A 6,735-nucleotide genomic window follows, 5' to 3' on the forward strand; every position below is an offset into this window, starting at 1 on the left:
TAGTTCTAAATAGAAAATACTTTTTTTTTTTTTTTTTAAGATTTTATTTATTTGTGAGAGAGAGCGTGAGCACAGGCAGAGTGGCAGGCAGAGTAAGAGGGAGAGGCAGGCTCCCTGCGGGGCAAGGAGCCCAATGTGGGACTCGATCCCAGGACGCTGGAATCATGACCTGAGCTGAAGGCAGCTGCTTAACCAACTGAGCCACCCAGGCGTCCCGAAAATACTTTTTATTTTGAGAAAAGTATGAGACCAAAAGTCCAACTCTTGATATATGAAGGGGCTGACAAGGGGCTGAAACCCTATTGGGAAATTTCTGGCTCCACTGTTGTCCGTCCTTAACAGGATTAGCTTTTATAGGGTGAGGCTGCCGGGCCTTTTGGTTTTTTAACAGCCTTTATTTTGATTAGAAAATACATATTTGTACACTTGGATAAATTTTTATATCGCCCCAATCAAGTCCTGTTTTTCTAGGTTTTGCGACCATCTCCCAGTCTGCGGCTTCTCTTTCATTCTTTTAACGGTGTTTCTGAAGAACAGACGGTTAACTTTGATGACATCCCATTTTTCTTTAGATTGTAGGTGTGTTCTAAGAAATCATTACCCAACCCAAGAGGTAATGGTTTTAAAAGAGTAGGTTTTGGGTGCCTGAGTGGCTCAGTGGGTAAAAGCCTCTGCCTTCAGCTCAGGTCATGATCCCAGGGTCCTGGGATCGAGCCCCACGTCGGGCTCTCTTCTCCGCGGGGAGCCTGCTTCCTTTCCTCTCTCTCTGCCTACCTGTGATCTCTGTCAAATAAAGAAATAAAATCTTTTAAAAAAAAAAAAAAAGTGTAGGTTTTGTGTTTCTGTGTGTGATCCATTTCGGCCGTCTGTGTTCATGTGTGTGGCTCCAAGTACGACCACCTATGGATGCCAAGTTGTCTAGCAACAGGAGTTGAAAAGCCTTTCCTTTCTCTACCGCATTGCCCCTGTGCTGCTGTCAAAAATCAGTGCATCCATCTGTCCTGATTACTAAAGACTTAATATTAATTCTTGAAATCAGGTGGTATTAGCTTTCTGATTTTACTTTTTTGTTGTTTTTTCCATTTTTAGCATTTAAGTAGGCTCCACACCCCATGTGGGGCTGGAACTCATGACTGAGATCAGGAGCCGCACGCTCTACCTACTGAGCCGGCCAGCAGCTTCAACCTTCTTTAAAAGTCACTTTGGCTGTTCTAGGTCCTCTGCATTTTCATAGGAATTTCAGAATCAGCTTGTCGGTTTCTACAAAAAATCGATTATTGAATCTATAGATCAGTTTAGGGATAACGGACATCTCTGTCCATTTCCTTAGGTTTTCTCTCACGGACTCTAAAGCTCATACATACAGATCTTCCACATCTTTGTCAGATATATTCCTAAGTGTTTCATATTTCTCAAGGCTACTGTGATATTTTAAAATTCCAGTTCCTGGTTGTTGCCTGCCTGCCAGAATACAGTTGAGCTCTCTATACGGCTCTGGTATCCTGCTGGCTAAACTCACTTATTAGAAGGATGGGCGGCGCCTGGCTGGCTCAGTGGGCGGAGTGTGCGACTCCTGATCTCGGGGCTGTGAGTTTGAGCCCCATGAGGAGCGCACAGATTACTAAAGAAGGAAAATGATCATCTTTACAAATTGGCTCTGGGCACACTCCTGCATGGCTTAGCTGTGAGATGACTCTGGAGACTTCTCCACTGCTTCATCACGTGGAGCCTAGAGACGGCCAGAGTGAAAGCCTGAGGTTTTCTCAGGCTTTTCTGAGCGTCTACGCCAGCCCTACGTGTGGACCGAGCTTTCTCAGGTCTCAGTACACGGGGGAGCTTTAAGAGGCCTTCACCTACGTACTTCCTTTCCCAACGTCCCTCTTCCCAGGCTTTTTGGCACCTCCGTTGCCTGTCCCAGCTGTCGGCCCTCGTCCAAGCTGCTGCAGCCAATTCTTGTGTCCTTAAATACTTCTGGCCTGAGCCACTGAGCCTTGGATACACGGACTCTGGCAAAGGAAGGCCAGCTCTTACACCAGTCTTTCAGGGAAATGCCAGAGGTCAAAATCCAGTCACAGTTCTTTGAAAAGGACTTTATTTCTCCCTCTGGTGCCACAAACATGCACCAAAAACACGAGCTCTTGTCCTCATTACCGGCCCCCACGTCAGGTGTGGCGGGCCGGCGAGGCAAGATGTCAGCGCGCTTACCCGCAAAGCATCAGCTTCTCCCTCTGGTCGCTGGAAGGTTTTGACGATTTCTGGAGCTCTCAAAAGTGGACTCTGCCGTGGGGCGCCTGGGTGGCTCAGTCATTAAGCGTCTGTCTTCGGCTCGTGATCCCAGGGTCCTCGGATCGAGCCCCGTATCAGGCTCTCTGCCGGGTGGGAGGCCTGCTTCTCCCTCTCTCTGCTTGTGTTCTCTCACTGTGTCTCTGTCAAATAAATAAATAAAATCTTTTAAAAAAAAAAGTGGACTCTGCCAGTTTCTGCCAGTTCATCAGCTGCTCTTGTGAAAGGCAGAGCCCAGGAGTTCTACGCCATTTTCAGTGACATCCCAGTTCTCAATGTTTATGCACCTAAAACAGCGTCAACATACACAAAGCAAAAACCGACAGAACTGAAAGGCAAAAATGGACAAATCTACCAGATTAAAAATAGTCAAGGCTCTAGAAGAAACTAATCCCACCAATAACCAGCTGGGCCTGATTGCAGACCACCACCCAGCAACCGCAAAAGAAAAGGAAAAAAAAAAAGAAAACACATTCTTTTGTAAAGTGCATACGGAATAGTCATCAAAATAGGCCACATTCTGGGTCATAAACTATAGCACATTTTTTAAAAAATTTAAAGACTTCTAAGAGCCTGTGTGCACAGAGGGGCAGAGGGAGAATCCCCAAGCAGAGCCCCTTGAGCGTGGAGACCAATGCGGGGCTCGATCTCAACCCATGAGGTCACGACCTGACCCAAAAGCAAGAGTTGGATGGACACCAGAGCCACCCAGGCATCCCACATTTTTAAGAAAATTAAGTGATCAAAATGTTCTCTGACCAGAAAGGAATTAAACCACAGCAGCCAAAAACCCTTTCAGAAAATGTCCAAATATAATCTTTAAAAAAAGAGAAAGTTTCAAGTGAGATTCACAGATATTTTGAACTGAACAAAAATGAGGCACCTGGGTGGCTCAGTGGGTTAAAGCCTCTGCCTTCGGCTCAGGTCATGATCTCCGGGTGCTGGGATTGAGCCCCACATCGGGCTCTCTGCTCGGGGTGGCGGGCGGTATTCAACAGCGAGCAAGCACGAGGCTTGGCAGGGACAGAGGCAGGGATGCAGGTCTCGAACTCAGGTTCCCAAGATCAGAACCCAAGCCGAAGTCCGACATTTAACTGAGCTACCCAGGCAACCCTCACTCCTAGGTATTGATACCCGATTGGAACATGTCCGCACACAAATACATATATGACTGCTTACATTATTCATAACAGTAAAAAAGCAGAAATCATTCAACTGTTCATCAGCTGATGCAAGGATAAACGAAGTCTATCTACGCAACACTGCAGCTGTGGGAGGAACACATGCGACAACACAGACGAACCTTGAAAATGCTGTGCTAAGTCAAAGAACCCTGACACAGAAAGCCGTACATTGTATGATCCCATTTATGTGAAACATCTAGAATAGGCAAATCATAGAAATAGGAAGGAGAGCAGTGATCAGGGCTAGCGGTAACGGGCAGTGGTTGCTTTGGGGGCTTAGGAAAATGTTCTGAAACTAGATTGTGGCGATGGCTGTTGCACACCATTGCGAATGTACTAAAAACCACTCGGTTGTGTAGCTTAACACGGTGAATGCCACGGTATGCAAACAGTATAATTTTCAAATTCTATCACTGTAATCTACCATATTGATGAACCAAAGAAGAAAATCCACACGATCCTATCATTTGATGCAGAAAAGCATTTGACAAAATTCATGATAAAAACTTCCAGAACGGGGTGCCTGGGTGGCTCAGTTGGTTAAGCAGTTGCCTTTGGCTCAGGTCATGATCCCAGGGTCCTGGGATCAAGCCCCACATTGGGCTCCCTGCTGAGCCCTCTCCCTCTCCCTCTGCCAGCCCCTCTGCCCACTGTGCTATCAAATAAATAAAATCTAAAAACAAAACAAACAAAAAAAAACCTTCCAGAACATTGGGGAGGATGTACGCTATGGTGAGTGCTGTGAAGTGTGTAAGCCTGATGATTCACAGACCTGTACCCCTCGGGCAAATAATACATTATATGTTAATTAAAAAAAAAAAAAAAGACAAGAAAAAAAAAGTTAGCATAGCAGAACTGAGACTGCCAGCTTAGAAATATATGCTTGCAAGGTCAGCCTCTGGCTGGCATCTGGGAATTCGGCTCTCAAAAGAGTCTCTAGCTTTAGGGGTGGCTCGATGTGCCTAGACTGCTTGTGTGGGGCACTATGTCTTAGGCTGAACATCTGCTTCCCCGCTGGGAATTCCGTATATGGTAAGCAAAAGGGTGCGAGAGCCCCCCATAAACATTGTGTGCTGAGTCTCTAAATGGGCTTCCTGTGGGCAGAAGCTCTGCACAGACATTGCTGTATTTTCACTGCTGGAAGAGTGGGTTCTGGGTGACCCCTCCTGTGAGGGAGGAAGCCCAAGTAAGCCTGCACGTGGGTTTTGTCAGGCTTTGCCCGTGTTTGTCTCCCTTGTGACCCAGCTCTGTACCCTTACTGTGTCCCTGTACTAAAGCTCTGCTATGGGTACCGCTGTATGCCGAGTTGCAAAGGTCCTAAAGAATGGCCACTAGGGGTCGCACTGGGGGTTTCTACCGCATCCTTTAAGTCCAGTGTCCTCTGTAAATGAGCAGGGACAGACTCTCCCTCAGGCTCAAAGAATCAAGCATAGAGGCTTACAGCTTGTAGAGACTTACTAAATGAAAATAAACTTTACCTAAAATTTAAAAAAACTTCCAGAAAATTAGGGAAAAAAAGAATGTTTCTTTACGTGATTAATGAATGGCATCTACCAAAGTCAACTCACAGGTAACACAGGATGACTCAAGGCTGCCTGCCTTCCCCCGGAGCTCACAAGCAAGCGGTCTACTCTCACTACGCCTGTGGAATACGATCCCGGAACTCCGAACCAGTGCAATACGGCAGGAAGAAAGACACGACGCACAGACTGGAAAGAAGACATTAAACCACCTTCATTCACAGACATCAGGAGTGTATGGATTCCAAGGAACCTACAAAACGCTCCCATTGGTCTAGCAAGGCCGTGTAACACCAGGTTAACCTACAAAATCAACCTCATTTGGAAACACTAGCAATCAACAATTGGAAACTAAAATTTGGAAAACAGCACATAAATAACTCCAAAACAACAAACTAGACCTAGGTATAAATCAAACAAAACTCATATTAGCCTCTGCGGAAAGCTGCAGGATACCGATGAAAGAGAAAAGCCTGAGGAGATACACGATGCCCTTGGAGGGGAACATCTGCTCTGCCCCAGCGATCTGTACGTCTAAGGTGGGGCCATTCAAAATCCCAGCGGAATGTTTTTGGTAGATACAAACATGTTAGGGTATGGAAACAGAAACTAGAAAAGCCTAAGAATTTTTAAAAGAACCAACTCGGAGGACTCTCCCATCTAATTTGGGGCTAGTTCTACAGCTCCGGCAGCCAAGGCAAAGCAGTGTTGATTGGTGAAAGGACGGAAGCAGGTCAGTGAACAGACCGGTGAGTCTGCGGGCGCCTGGGGGCTCCGTGGGTTAAGCCGCTGCCTTCAGCTCAGGTCATGATCTCAGGGTCCTGGGATCGAGTCCCGCATCGGGCTCTCTGCCCAGCAGGGAGCTTGCTTCCTCCTCTCTCTTTGCCTGCTTCTCTGCCTACTTGTGATCTCTGTCAAATAAATACATAAAATCTTAAAGAAAAAAAAAAAAAAGACAAGAAAAACCAGTGAGTCTACGAAGACTCACAAAACTGTGGTGAAATGGTTCCCGGAGAAGGCGCGAAGGTAAGACAGGGCCGTGTTCCCAGCAGACGCTGCTGAACCACCGGACGGTCACAGCCAAACGGCTCTCCTTTGCCTCGCTCCTCCCAAGGCAAAACTTAGATCAAAGATCTAAACACTAAGTCCCAACCAGTGTTTATTTTAGAACAGAAAATACTCATGGTATTCGGTTGGGCAGAGTTCTTCGGACATCAAAAACATCCATAAAAGGAAACAATGGCAAGTCGGACTCGAGCCACTTTTAAGACTTGGCTTTGCATAAGATACTGTTAGAGATGGAAAAGGCGGACCACCAACTAGGACAGAGTATTTGCACGTCATGGATCTGATGAAAGAGACCTGTATCTGGAATATATTTAAAACCCCCCAAAATAGTCAAAGGAGGGGCGCCTGGGTGGCTCAGTGGTTTGGGCTGCTGCCTTCGGCTCGGGTCATGATCTCAGGGTCCTGGGATCAAGCCCCGCATCGGGCTCCCTGCTCCGCAGGAAGCCTGCTTCCCTCTCTCTCTCTCTCTGCCTACTTGTGATCTCTGTCTGTCAAATAAATAAATAAAATCTTTTAAAAAATAAATAAATAAATAAATAAAAATAAAATAGTCAAAGGAAACAACTGGGGGAGGGGTGCAAGTCCTATCAGGACAAAATACCCTGGGGCGCTGGGGGGGCTCAGTGGGTTAAGCCTCTGCCTTTGGCTCAGGTTGTGGTCTCAGGGTCCTGGGATCGAGC

The sequence above is a fragment of the Mustela nivalis genome (genome assembly GCF_964662115.1).
Source record: "Mustela nivalis genome assembly, chromosome: 6".
Taxonomy (NCBI): Eukaryota; Metazoa; Chordata; class Mammalia; order Carnivora; family Mustelidae; genus Mustela; species Mustela nivalis.